Consider the following 12,724-nt stretch of genomic DNA (forward strand, 5'->3'; position numbering starts at 1 on the left):
TGTAGGATGGGCTGTCATCATTGGGTTGCAGGCGCTGGCCTCGGCTTCCCAAGAATGTGTCTTGTTCGTGATGGGCTGGCATAAGCTGCCTATGGAGCGGATGGCTTTGGCAGTTCAAGTGGGTGAGTTGAGGTAGGTAAATTGTGTAGAGTTGCAATCCCGTTGCCCGAGGAATGACACCCAAATGGTGTCTTGCGGGAAGTAGGGAAGATCGACATGCTGAGGCGTCTGTGCCGGCCTCCTTGCAGGTAGTTGAGTTATGCGAACATCCCCGTTGGCCGCTTTGTTCCCTTGTTTGGCAATGTGTAAAGCGAAAGTGTTTCTCCCGTGGGGGAATGACGCGACCGGCCAGTGTAGCACGCAGGCCTTTCGAACAGCCAGAGGTTTATCTGGAGCAGTCCATTGGTGGGGCAGAGATGGGGGCCCCATTGCCATGCCTGCTGTGCTGCCGTGGCCAGACACTGTTCCCTTTCAGGTTTCCAAGTCCCCTCGCATGGCAGAGGTCTTCCGTTGCAAGTCTGTCTGTGGTCCTCGGGGACCATGCCTTTGATCACTGTGAGTTACTCGGTAGTGTCACTGTGGCAGTGGAGAATTTCCAGGATGCATGGGGTGGGATCAGCATCAACGAAGGAGACAGGCTTGTGGTCTGTCTTCCCTGGTGTTCAGTGTTCCCGTATTCTGAAGACGTTTGTGGTTTCCAGTAGGGTCGTGTCGCCCTGTGGGCTGGAGGAGGGCACGTAGGACGAGGCTTTCAAGGGTTTGAGAGTTTCCTTAGGGGTCAGGGCCGTGAACATTCAAGATGGGAGCTGCCTGAGACGTGGCTGGGCATGTGGAGTAGTCTCCGCAAGGTGATCCGACATGGGTCATGGTGGCTGAGGCCCACCACTTCCTGTGGTGGGCATTCCCACGGGTCAATGGAAAGTGATTAGGCCTAGTTGGCGAGAAGTGGCACGTGGGCCCACGTTCGTTAGCCCCTTGAGTGGTTTCAGGCTGCATCTTGGCAGTAGACAGCTGCCGGTCGGAGTCGGCCTGACCATGGGAGTTCCCTTGCTTCTGGAAGTGCTGCGAGTGACCCCAAATGCCCATCAGATATACTGGTAGCTGACAGAGTCTCGAGGTGCACGTAGATGTCACAGCCAAGGCCCGGAGGCAGGTCTCGTCCAGGCTGTGTGTTTTTGTCAGAAGGCGTGGCTGTGGGAGAGCGGGAGTCCATGGACTATTTCAACAGCCCCTGGGGGTCAAAGTGTGCCTGCGGCCTCTTGAAGCTAACAGGGGTCTTTCTCCTTTCAGTTGGGCGTCTAACCAGGGTGCTGTGTATAAACTATTTCTTTTATTGTTGGACTCCTCTTCACAGGGCCATAGGGACACACAGAGACCAAGACGCGTATTCAGTGGCACACAGAGAAACCCACAAGCACGTCCGCATGCGCAGTCACAGTCACACATGCCCACACGCGTGAGGACACATATACAGCCTCTCACACACCGGCCAACGTATGTGCCTAACTTCCTGCAGTCGTACTATCAGACAGGCAGTCAATTCTCAGTAAGGGATAGAGGTCTTTGGGAAGCAGTTTCAGAGCTCAAGGCCAGGTAAATGTTTGTATGGATCATGTCCTCTGAGGACACCGGTCCACTTATGAAGCCTCGGTGATTTCTGTCCACTTCTCAGGTGCAGTTGCTGGGAAAGGCTGGCCGTCGGCACAAACAAGAAGACTTTCTTGTGCTCTGATGACTGGACGTGCTAAGAAGAACTGGAAAAAGTGAGGCGGGCCCATGTCCCCGAGCATGGTCGTGGATAACTCAGGATGGTAGGTATTCAAGCACCCCAAATGTGCCATTAGGTATTAGGTTTTCCTCAGACGGGCCCAATGGCTGCAAGAGTGGATTGATTGTTCCTCTTGCTGAGTGACCTGAGGGCTGTGGATTCTCCAGGCTTTTGAGGTAGCCCAGGCTCATGGCTCCTGTACAGAGCCCCGCGCACACCCCGGTTATGTTCTGCAGCGTCCCAGCATGTGCTTGGATAGATGATGACACCCTTGCATGCATTTCTTGGAAAATCTGAACCAAATGAGTGAGAACACTCTACCGTCTCCTCATCGAAACTGAGGTTCAGCACGTTTCCTCTCTCAGGGGGAGAGGACAGTTCGGAATGAGGGCCAGCCTCTCCCGCCGACATGCATGCAAACACCACCAAGGACTCCAGTATTGGAGGGGTTCCTGTCTGAGGTTTGACCGTGTCTGAACATAAGCTGTGTTATCTGTGAATCCCGGGTCCCTGCTGAATGGCTGTTGAGGGAATGCGAGGGGCCAGGCTCTCCTGCTGGTCTTAAGAGTCGGAGTGTGTGCTGTTTTAGGCCCAGTTAGCTTGCAGTTGGGAGGTGAGTTTTGGCCAAGGTCACGCTTCGTGCATGCCATTTTGGGGGTTGATTCTGGAAGCCAAAATGAGCAAGCGTCCCTGGTTGGTGCCTTGAATCTCAGGACAGGTCTGTGGACCTCCCTGTTCTTGCGTTTTTCACGGTGAGGTTCTCGAGTGCCTAGTGAGGCTGGAGCAATGGGCAGGGGTGAGCTCGGTTGGGCATCGGAGGAAAGCGGCTGAAGGATTAGGCCTCGCTGCTGCCCTTGTTTGCTTCTCTACTTTAACTCCCGGCAGAGTGTTGATGCCAAGTGGGTCATCGTGGAGTGGGGACAGGAACAAGTGCTGAATTTAAACCTGTGTGGATCACTGATGGCCCGCACAGGAAGGTAAGGGAAGATGTGGACATGTCCTTTGTGATGTCGTGGATTAGGCTATCATAATTGGGTTGCAGGTGATGGCCTCGGCTTCCCAAGGATGTGTCATGTTCGTGATTGGCTGGCATCAGCTGCCTTTAGAGGGGACGGCTTTGGCATTTCAGGTGGATGAGGTGAGATAGGTAACTGTGTAGATTTGGAATCCCATTGCCAGAGGAAAGACACTCAAAGTGTGTCTTGCGAGAAGTAAAGAAGATTGACATGGTGACGCGTCTGTGCTGGCCTCCTTGGAGGATGTTTAGTTATGCGAACATCCCCTTTGGCCGCTTTGTTCCCTTGTTTGGGAATGTGCAAAGCGAAAGTGCTTCTCCCTGGGGGGCATGACTCGGCTTGCGAACAGCCAGAGTTTTATCTGGAGCAGTCCGTTGGGGGGACAGAGGTGGGGGCACTGTTGCGACACCAGGCGCATTGTCGTGGACAGCCACTGTGCCCTTTCAAGGTTCCAGGTCCCCTCGTGTGGCAAAGGTTGTCCGTTGAAAGTCTGTCTGTGGTCCTCGGGGACAGTGCCTTTGATCACTGTGAGTTCCTCGGTAGTGTCGCTGTGGCAGTGGAGAATTGCCAGGATGCATGGGGTGGGGTGGGCATCATCCAAGCAGACAGGCTTGCGGTGTGTCTTCCCTGCTGTTCAGTGTCTCCGTGTTCGTATGATGTCTGTGGCTTCAAGTAGAGTCGAGCCGCCCTGCAGGCAGGAGGAGGGCACTTAGGACGAGGCTGTGTAGCGTTTGAGCGTTACCTCAGTGGTCAGGGCCGCAAACCCTAACAGTTGGAAGCTTCCCTATACGTGGCCGGGAAGTTGGCCTAATTTCCGCTGTGGGGTTCCAACCTGTGTCATGGTTGCTGAAGCCCAACACTTCCCATTGAGGGCATTCCCACGGGGTCATGGAAAGTGATTTGGTCTAGTTGGCGAGACGAGGCACTTGGGCCGAAGTCCATTAACACCTTGAGAAGTGCCAGGCTGCATCGTGCTTTTTGGCAATTGCAGGTCAGTGTCAGCCCGCCCATGGGAGGTTACCTTGCTTCCGGGAGCACTGGGAGTGACCCGAAGGGCACATCAGATGTGCTGGTAGGTGGCAGGATCGCCAGGTCCACATAGGTGTGACACCCACGGCCGGGAGGGAGGTCTCGTCCAGTCTTTGTGCTTTGGTCAGAAGGCGTGGCTGTGGGAGAGCGGGAGTCTGTGGCCTATTTCGACAGCCTTGGGGTCAAAGTTCGCATGCGGCCTCATGAAGCTGACAGGGGTCTTTCTCCTTTCAGTTGGGGGTCCAACCAGGGTGCTGTGTATAAACTATGACGTTTACTGTTAGAGGCGTCTGCAGAGGGCCACAGGGACACCCAGAGACCAAGACGCGTATTTAGCGGCACACACAGGAATCCACAAACGCATCCTCGTGCAGAGTCACAGTCACACACGCCCACACGTGTGAATACACAAATACAGCGTCTCACACACCGAGCAACGTACGTGCGTAACTTCCTTCAGTCGTGCTGTGAGACACACAATCAGTTTTCGGTAAGGGATAGTGGTACTTGGGAAGGAGGTTCCAGGCTCACGCCCAGATTATGTGTTCACAAAAATCATGTTCTCTGAGGACCCTGGTGCAATTTAGAAACCTGCGTGATTTCTGTCCACTTCTCAGGTGCAGTTGCAGCGTAAGGCTGGCTGTTGGCAGAGAAGACCTTCGCGTTGTCTGATGTCTGGATGTGCTAAGGAGAACTGGAAAAAGAGGGGCTGGTGCATGTTGCCGAGCATGGCTGTGGATATCTAAGGACGGTAGGCATTCACCCATACTAAGATGTGCCATTGGATATTAGGATTTCCACAGATGGACCCAATTGTTGCAAGAGTGGATTGATTGTTGGTCCTGCTGAGTGGCCTGAGGACTGTGGATTCCCCAGGCAGTTGGAGTATTTCCAGGTCATGGCTCCTCTGCAGAGACCCACGGCCTTCCCTTTTGTGTTCTGCAGCGTCCCAGCATGTGTTTGGATCGATGATGACACCCTTATATGCATTCCTTGGAAAATCTGAACAAAATGAGTGAGAACGCTCTACCGTCTCCTCATCGAAACTGAGGTCCAGCACGTTTCCTCTCTCGGGAGTACGGGACAGTTAGGAGTGAGGGCCAACGTCCCCTGCTGACAGGCATGCAAACACCACTAAGGGCTCCAGCATTGGAGGGGCTCCTGTCTGAGGGTCGACCATGTCTGCCCATAAGCTGGGTCATCTATGAATCCCCGGTCCCTGCTAAAAGGCCGTTGGGGGAATGCAAGAGGGCAGGCTTTCCTGCTAGTCTTCAGGGTCGGAGTGTGTTCTGGTATAGACCCAGTAAGATTGCAGCTTGGAGAGGTGATTTTTGGACAGGATCACGCTTTGTGCATGCCGCTTCCGAGGTTGATTATGGAAGCCAAAATGAGCAAGCTTCCGTGGTTGGAGCCTGGAGCCTCAGGCCAGGCCTGTGGCCCTCTCTGTTGTTGTGTTTCACGCAGTGAGGTTCTTGACTGCCCGGTGTGGCTGGAGCAGTGGGCGGGCGTGGGCGGGAGTTGGGCGATGGCGGAAGGGGGCTGAAGGTTTAGGCCTCAGTGCTGCCCCTGTCAGCTCCTCTGCTGAAGTTGCCGGCACACTGTTGGCGCTAAGTGGATGTTCGTGGAGTGGGGTGTGGGTCGAGTGAAGCATTTCAGTCTGGGTGGTGGCTGCTGGCCTGGAGAGAAAGGTAAGGTATCATGAGGAAAGGTCCTGTGTGATGTTGTAGGATGGGCTGTCATCATTGGGTTGCAGGCGCTGGCCTCGGCTTCCCAAGAATGTGTCTTGTTCGTGATGGGCTGGCATAAGCTGCCTATGGAGCGGATGGCTTTGGCAGTTCAAGTGGGTGAGTTGAGGTAGGTAAATTGTGTAGAGTTGCAATCCCGTTGCCCGAGGAATGACACCCAAATGGTGTCTTGCGGGAAGTAGGGAAGATCGACATGCTGAGGCGTCTGTGCCGGCCTCCTTGCAGGTAGTTGAGTTATGCGAACATCCCCGTTGGCCGCTTTGTTCCCTTGTTTGGCAATGTGTAAAGCGAAAGTGTTTCTCCCGTGGGGGAATGACGCGACCGGCCAGTGTAGCACGCAGGCCTTTCGAACAGCCAGAGGTTTATCTGGAGCAGTCCATTGGTGGGGCAGAGATGGGGGCCCCATTGCCATGCCTGCTGTGCTGCCGTGGCCAGACACTGTTCCCTTTCAGGTTTCCAAGTCCCCTCGCATGGCAGAGGTCTTCCGTTGCAAGTCTGTCTGTGGTCCTCGGGGACCATGCCTTTGATCACTGTGAGTTACTCGGTAGTGTCACTGTGGCAGTGGAGAATTTCCAGGATGCATGGGGTGGGATCAGCATCAACGAAGGAGACAGGCTTGTGGTCTGTCTTCCCTGGTGTTCAGTGTTCCCGTATTCTGAAGACGTTTGTGGTTTCCAGTAGGGTCGTGTCGCCCTGTGGGCTGGAGGAGGGCACGTAGGACGAGGCTTTCAAGGGTTTGAGAGTTTCCTTAGGGGTCAGGGCCGTGAACATTCAAGATGGGAGCTGCCTGAGACGTGGCTGGGCATGTGGAGTAGTCTCCGCAAGGTGATCCGACATGGGTCATGGTGGCTGAGGCCCACCACTTCCTGTGGTGGGCATTCCCACGGGTCAATGGAAAGTGATTAGGCCTAGTTGGCGAGAAGTGGCACGTGGGCCCACGTTCGTTAGCCCCTTGAGTGGTTTCAGGCTGCATCTTGGCAGTAGACAGCTGCCGGTCGGAGTCGGCCTGACCATGGGAGTTCCCTTGCTTCTGGAAGTGCTGCGAGTGACCCCAAATGACCATCAGATATACTGGTAGCTGACAGAGTCTCGAGGTGCACGTAGATGTCACAGCCAAGGCCCGGAGGCAGGTCTCGTCCAGGCTGTGTGTTTTTGTCAGAAGGCGTGGCTGTGGGAGAGCGGGAGTCCATGGACTATTTCAACAGCCCCTGGGGGTCAAAGTGTGCCTGCGGCCTCTTGAAGCTAACAGGGGTCTTTCTCCTTTCAGTTGGGCGTCTAACCAGGGTGCTTTGTATAAACTATTTCTTTTATTGTTGGACTCCTCTTCACAGGGCCATAGGGACACACAGAGACCAAGACGCGTATTCAGTGGCACACAGAGAAACCCACAAGCACGTCCGCATGCGCAGTCACAGTCACACATGCCCACACGCGTGAGGACACATATACAGCCTCTCACACACCGGCCAACATATGTGCCTAACTTCCTGCAGTCGTACTATCAGACAGGCAGTCAATTCTCAGTAAGGGATAGAGGTCCTTGGGAAGCAGTTTCAGAGCTCAAGGCCAGGTAAATGTTTGTATGGATCATGTCCTCTGAGGACACCGGTCCACTTATGAAGCCTCGGTGATTTCTGTCCACTTCTCAGGTGCAGTTGCTGGGAAAGGCTGGCCGTCGGCACAAACAAGAAGACTTTCTTGTGCTCTGATGACTGGACGTGCTAAGAAGAACTGGAAAAAGTGAGGCGGGCCCATGTCCCCGAGCATGGTCGTGGATAACTCAGGATGGTAGGTATTCAAGCACCCCAAATGTGCCATTAGGTATTAGGTTTTCCTCAGACGGGCCCAATGGCTGCAAGAGTGGATTGATTGTTCCTCTTGCTGAGTGACCTGAGGGCTGTGGATTCTCCAGGCTTTTGAGGTAGCCCAGGCTCATGGCTCCTGTACAGAGCCCCGCGCACACCCCGGTTATGTTCTGCAGCGTCCCAGCATGTGCTTGGATAGATGATGACACCCTTGCATGCATTTCTTGGAAAATCTGAACCAAATGAGTGAGAACACTCTACCGTCTCCTCATCGAAACTGAGGTTCAGCACGTTTCCTCTCTCAGGGGGAGAGGACAGTTCGGAATGAGGGCCAGCCTCTCCCGCCGACATGCATGCAAACACCACCAAGGACTCCAGTATTGGAGGGGTTCCTGTCTGAGGTTTGACCGTGTCTGAACATAAGCTGTGTTATCTGTGAATCCCGGGTCCCTGCTGAATGGCTGTTGAGGGAATGCGAGGGGCCAGGCTCTCCTGCTGGTCTTAAGAGTCGGAGTGTGTGCTGTTTTAGGCCCAGTTAGCTTGCAGTTGGGAGGTGAGTTTTGGCAAAGGTCACGCTTCGTGCATGCCATTTTGGGGGTTGATTCTGGAAGCCAAAATGAGCAAGCGTCCCTGGTTGGTGCCTTGAATCTCAGGACAGGTCTGTGGACCTCCCTGTTCTTGCGTTTTTCACGGTGAGGTTCTCGAGTGCCTAGTGAGGCTGGAGCAATGGGCAGGGGTGAGCTCGGTTGGGCATCGGAGGAAAGCGGCTGAAGGATTAGGCCTCGCTGCTGCCCTTGTTTGCTTCTCTACTTTAACTCCCGGCACAGTGTTGATGCCAAGTGGGTCATCGTGGAGTGGGGACAGGAACAAGTGCTGAATTTAAACCTGCGTGGATCACTGATGGCCCGCACAGGAAGGTAAGGGAAGATGTGGACATGTCCTTTGTGATGTCGTGGATTAGGCTATCATAATTGGGTTGCAGGTGCTGGCCTCGGCTTCCCAAGGATGTGTCATGTTCGTGATTGGCTGGCATCAGCTGCCTATGGAGGGGATGGCTTCGACAGTTCAAGTGGATGAGGTGAGGTAGGTAACTGTGTAGAGTTGGAATGCCATTGCCAGAGGAAAGACACCCAAAGGGTGTCTTGCGAGAAGTAAAGAAGATTGACATGGTGACGCGTCTGTGCTGTCCTCCTTGGAGGATGCTTAGTTATGCGAACATCCCCTTTGGCCGCTTTGTTCCCTTGTTTGGGAATGTGCAAAGCAAAACTGCTTCTCCCGGGGGGCGGCATGACTCGGCTTGCGAACAGCCAGAGGTTGATCTGGAGCAGTCCGTTGGGGAGACAGAGGTGGGGGCACTGTTGCGACACCAGGCGCACTGTCGTGGACAGCCACTGTGTCCTTTCAAGGTTCCAGGTCCCCTCGTGTGGCAAAGGTTTTCCGTTGAAAGTCTGTCTGTGGTCCTCGGGGAAAGTGCCTTTGATCACTGTGAGTTCCTCGGTAGTGTCGCTGTGGCAGTGGAGAATTGCCAGGATGTATGGGGTGGGGTGGGCATCATCAAAGCAGACAGGCTTGCGGTGTGTCTTCCCTGCTGTTCAGTGTCTCCGTGTTCGCATGATGTCTGTGGCTTCAAGTAGAGTCGAGTCGCCCTGCAGGCAGGAGGAGGGCACTTAGGACGAGGCTGTGTAGCGTTTGAGCGTTTCCTCAGTGGTCAGGGCCGCAAACCCTACCAGTTGGAAGCTTGCCTCTACGTGGCCGGGAAGGTGGCCTAATTTCCGCTGTGGGGTTCCAACCTGTATCATGGTTTCTAAAGCCCAACACTTCCCATTGAGGGCTTCCCAAGGGGTCATGGAAAGTGATTTGGTCTAGTTGTCGAGATGAGGCATTTGGGCCGAAGTCCATTAACCCCTTGAGAAGTGCCAGGCTGCATCGTGCCTGTCGGCAACTGCAGGTCGGTGTCAGCCCGCCCATGGGATTTTACCTTGCTTCCGGGAGCACTGGGAGTGACCCCAAGGGCACATCAGATGTGGTGGGAGGTGGCAGGATCTCCAGGTCCACATAGGTGTGACAACCACGGCCTTGAGGGAGGTCTAGTCTAGTCTTTGTGCTTTGGTCAGAAGGCGTGGCTGTGGGAGAGCGGGAGTCTGTGGCCTATTTCGACAGCCTTGGGGTCAAAGTTCGCATGCGGCCTCATGAAGCTGACAGGGGTCTTTCTCCTTTCAGTTGGGGGTCCAACCAGGGTGCTGTGTATAAACTATGACGTTTACTGTTAGAGGCGTCTGCAGAGGGCCACAGGCACACCCAGAGACCAAGACGCGTATTTAGCGGCACACACAGGAATCCACAAACTCATCCTCGTGCACAGTCACAGTCACACACGCCCACACGTGTGAATACACACATAAAGCGTCTAACACACCGAGCAACGTACGTGCGTAACTTCCTTCAGTCGTGCTGTGAGACACACAATCAGTTTTCGGTAAGGGATAGTGGTACTTGGGAAGCAGGTTCCAGGCTCACGTCCAGGGTAAGTGTTCACAAAAATCATGTTCTCTGAGGACCCTGGTGCAATTTAGAAACCTGCGTGATTTCTGTCCACTTCTCAGGTGCAGTTGCAGCGTAAGGCTGGCTGTTGGCAGAGAAGAAGACCTTCGCATTGTGTGATGACTGGATGTGCTAAGGAGAACTGGAAAAATTGGGGCGGGTGCATGTTGCCGAGCATGGCTGTGGATATCTCAGGACGGTAGGCATTCACCCATACTAAGATGTGCCATTGGATATTAGGATTTCCACAGATGGGCCCAATGGTTGCAAGAGTGGATTGATTGTTTGTCCTGCTGAGTGGCCTGAGGACTGTGGATTCCCAAGGCACTTGGAGTACTTCCAGGTCATGGCTCCTCTGCAGTGACCCACGGCCTTCCCTTTTGTGTTCTGCAGCGTCCCAGCATGTGCTTGGATCGATGATGACACCCTTGTATGCATTCCTTGGAAAATCTGAACAAAATGAGTGAGAACGCTCTACCGTCTCCTCATCGAAACTGAGGTCCAGCACGTTTCCTCTCTCGGGAGTACGGGACAGTTAGGAGTGAGGGCCAACGTCCCCTGCTGACAGGCATGTAAACACCACTAAGGGCTCCAGCATTGGAGGGGCTCCTGTCTGAGGGTCGACCATGTCTGCCCATAAGTTGGGTCATCTAGGAATCCCCGGTCCCTTCTAAAAGGCCGTTGCGGGAATGCAAGAGGGCAGGCTTTCCTGCTAGTCTTCAGGGTCGGAGTGTTTTCTGGTATAGACCCAGTAAGCTTGCAGCTTGGAGAGTTGATTTTTGGACAGGATCACGCTTTGTGCATGCCACTTCCGAGGTTGATTATGGAAGCCAAAATGAGCAAGCTTCCCTGGAGGGAGCCTGGAGCCTCAGGGCAGGCCTGTGGCCCTCTCTGTTGTTGTGTTTCGTGCAGTGAGGTTCTTGATTGCCTGGTGTGGCTGGAGCAGTGGGTGGGCGTGGGCTGGAGTGGGCGATGGCGGAAGGGGGCTGATGGTTTAGAACTCAGGGCTGCCCCTGTCAGCTCCTCTGCTGAAGTTGCCGGCACACTGTTGGCGCTAAGTGGATGTTCGTGGAGTGGGGTGAGGTTCGAGTGAAGCATTTCAGCCTGGGTGGTGGCTGCTGGCCTGGAGGGAAAGGTAAGGTATCATGAGGAAAGGTCCTGTGTGATATCGTGGGATGGGCTGTCATCATTGGGTTGCAGTCGCTGGTCTCGGCTTCCCAAGAATGTGTCTTGTTCGTGATGGGCTGGCATAAGCTGCCTATGGAGCAGATGGCTTTGGCAGTTCAAGTGGGTGAGTTGAGGTAGGTAACTTGTGTAGAGTTGCGATCCCGTTGCCAGAGGAATGACACCCAAAGGGTGTCTTGCGGGAAGTAGGGAAGATCGACATGGTGAGGCGTCTGTGCCGGCCTCCTTGCAGGTAGTTGAGTTATGCGAACATCCCCTTTGGCCGCTTTGTTCCCTTTTTTGGCAATGTGTAAAGCGAAACTGTTTCTCCCGTGGGGGAATGACGCGACCGGCCAGTGTAGCACGCAGGCCTTTCGAACAGCCAGAGGTTTATCTGGAGCAGTCCATTGGTGGGGCAGAGATGGGGGCCCCATTGCCATACCTGCTGTGCTGCCGTGGCCAGCCACTTTTCCCTTTCAGGCTTCCAAGTCCCCTCGCATGGCAGAGGTCTTCCGTTGCAAGTCTGTCTGTGGTCCTCGGGGACCATGCCTTTGATCACTGTGAGTTACTCGGTAGTGTCACTGTGGCAGTGGAGAATTTCCAGGATGCATGGGGTGGGATCAGCATCAACGAAGGAGACAGGCTTGTGGTCTGTCTTCCCTGGTGTTCAGTGTTCCCGTGTTCTGAAGATATTTGTGGTTTCCAGTAGGGTCGTGTCACCCTGTGGGCTAGAGGAGGGCACGTAGGACGAGGCTTTCAAGGGTTTGAGAGTTTCCTTAGGGGTCAGGGCCTTGAACATTCAAGATGGGAGCTGCCTGAGACGTGGCTGGGCATGTGGAGTAGTCTCCGCCATGGGGATCCGACATGGGTCATGGTGGCTGAGTCCCGCCACTTCCAGTGGTGGGCATTCCCACGGGTCAATGGAAAGTGATTAGGCCTAGTTGGCGAGAAGTGGCACGTGGGCCCACGTTCGTTAGCCCCTTGAGTGGTTTCAGGCTGCATCTTTGCAGTAGACAGCTGCCGGTCGGTGTCGGCCTGACCATGGGAGTTCCCTTGCTTCCGGAAGTGCTGTGAGTGACCCCAAATGCCCATCAGATATACTGGTAGCTGACAGAGTCTCGAGGTGCACGTAGATGTCACAGCCAAGGCCCGGAGGCAGGTCTCGTCCAGGCTGTGTGTTTTTGTCAGAAGGCGTGGCTGTGGGAGAGCGGGAGTCCATGGACTCTTTCAACAGACCCTGGGGGTCAAAGTTTCCCTGTGGCCTCTTGAAGCTGACAAGGGTCTTTCTCCTTTCTGTTGGGGGGTCTAACCAGGGTGTTCTGTATAAACTATTTCTTTTATTGTTGGACTCCTCTTCACAGGGCCATAGGGTCACAAGAGACCAAGACGCGTATTCAGCGGCACACAGAGAAACCCACAAGCACGTCCGCATGCACAGTCACAGTCACACATGCCCAAACGCGTGAGCACACATATACAGCCTCTCACACACCGGGCAACGTATGTGCCTAACTTCTTGCAGTCGTACTATCAGACAGGCAGTCAATTCTCGGTAAGGGATAGAGGTCCTTGGGAAGCAGTTTCAGAGCTCAAGGACAGGTAAATGTTTGTATGGTTCATGTCCTCTGAGGACACCGGTCCACTTATGAAGCCTCG

General features: G+C 54.4%; 4 non-coding genes across 4 annotated transcripts; all 4 read left to right on the forward strand.

The window, feature by feature from the left end:
- The first annotated feature begins 2,021 nt into the window (after positions 1-2,021).
- On the forward strand, positions 2,022-2,114 carry LOC137751358 (small nucleolar RNA SNORD116). The gene has a single exon (XR_011070771.1). It is a non-coding gene; the product is annotated as a small nucleolar RNA SNORD116 (small nucleolar RNA).
- A 2,661-nt stretch (positions 2,115-4,775) lies between these two features.
- Positions 4,776-4,868, forward strand: LOC137753587 (small nucleolar RNA SNORD116). Its single transcript, XR_011071516.1, has one exon. It is a non-coding gene; the product is annotated as a small nucleolar RNA SNORD116 (small nucleolar RNA).
- Positions 4,869-7,556: 2,688 nt separating this feature from the next.
- Positions 7,557-7,649, forward strand: LOC137751359 (small nucleolar RNA SNORD116). The gene has a single exon (XR_011070772.1). It is a non-coding gene; the product is annotated as a small nucleolar RNA SNORD116 (small nucleolar RNA).
- A 2,665-nt stretch (positions 7,650-10,314) lies between these two features.
- LOC137753788 (small nucleolar RNA SNORD116) lies at positions 10,315-10,407 on the forward strand. The gene has a single exon (XR_011071582.1). It is a non-coding gene; the product is annotated as a small nucleolar RNA SNORD116 (small nucleolar RNA).
- Positions 10,408-12,724: the final 2,317 nt, after the last annotated feature.

This window comes from Eschrichtius robustus, chromosome 1, assembly GCF_028021215.1.
Source record: "Eschrichtius robustus isolate mEscRob2 chromosome 1, mEscRob2.pri, whole genome shotgun sequence".
NCBI classification, from domain to species: domain Eukaryota; kingdom Metazoa; phylum Chordata; class Mammalia; order Artiodactyla; family Eschrichtiidae; genus Eschrichtius; species Eschrichtius robustus.